Genomic DNA, 1,395 nt, shown 5'->3' with positions numbered 1-1,395 from the left:
CATCCTCATCCTCATCCTATCCTCATCCTCATCCTCCTCCTCCTCCTCACCCTATCATCATCCTCATCCTCCTCCTCATTCTCCTCCTCATCCTATCTTCGTCCTCATCCTCGTCATCATCCTCATCCTCATCCTCCTCCTCATCCTCATCCTATCCTCATGCTATCCTCATCCTCATTCTATCCTTGTCCTCATCCTCACCCTCAACCAATCCTCATCCTCATCCTCCTCCTCCTCATCCTATCCTTATCCTAATCCTATCCTCATCCCCATCCTCATCCTCATCCTCATCCTTATCCTCATCCTCCTCCTCCTCTTTCTCCTCAATCTATCCTCGTCCTCATCCTATCCTCCTCCTCCTCCTCCTCCTCCTCCTTATCCTCATCCACATCCTCATCCTCATCCTCATCCTTATTCTTATCCTATCCTTCTCTTCCTCCTCATCCTCATCCGCATCCTCATCCTCATCCTCATCCTCATCCTCATCCTCATCCTCATCCTCATCCTCATCCGCATCCTCATCCTCATTCTATCATTATCATCATCCTCTTCCTCTACCTACGCCCATCCTCATCCTCTTCCTCATCCTCATCCTACGCCCATCCTCATCCTCTTCCTCATCCTCATCCTCATCCTCATCCTCATCCTCATCCACATCCCTCATCCTCATCCTCATCCTATCCTCATCCTCTTCCTCATCCATATCCTAATCCTCATCCTCATCCTCTTCCTCTCCTCATGCTTTTTCTTATCCTCATCCTCATCCTCCTCCTAATCCTATCCTCATCCTTTCCTTATCCTCATCCTATACTGATCCTCTTCCTCATCCTATCCTCGTCCACATCCTCATCATATCCTCATCCTCACCCTCATCCTATCCTCATCCTATCCGAATTCTCATCCTCATCCTCATCCATATCCTCATCCTCATCCTCTTCCTTATCCTCATCCTCATCCTCCTCCTAATCCTATCCTCATCCTCATCCCCATCCTCCTCCTGTCCTTATCTTCATCCTATACTCATCCTCTTCCTCATCCTATCCTCGTCCTCGTCCTCATCATATCCTCATCCTCATCCTCACCCTCATCCTATCCTCCTCCTCAGCCTCATCCTCATCCTCTTCCTGATCCAATCTTCGTCCTCATCCTCATCCTATCCTCATCCTCTTCCTTATCCTCATCCACATCCTAATCCTATCCTCATCCTCATCCCCATCCTCATCTCATCCTAATCCACATCCTTATCCTCATACTATCCTCATCCTATCCTCATCCTCTTCCACATCCTATCCCCGTCCTCGTCCTCATCCCTATCATATCATCCTCCTCATCCTCTTCCTCATCCTCATCCTCATCCTATCCTCATCATATCCTCCTCCTCATCCTCATCATATC

This window comes from Lupinus angustifolius, chromosome LG08 (assembly GCF_001865875.1).
Source record: "Lupinus angustifolius cultivar Tanjil chromosome LG08, LupAngTanjil_v1.0, whole genome shotgun sequence".
NCBI lineage: Eukaryota > Viridiplantae > Streptophyta > Magnoliopsida > Fabales > Fabaceae > Lupinus > Lupinus angustifolius.
This window is presented reverse-complemented; position numbering follows the sequence as displayed.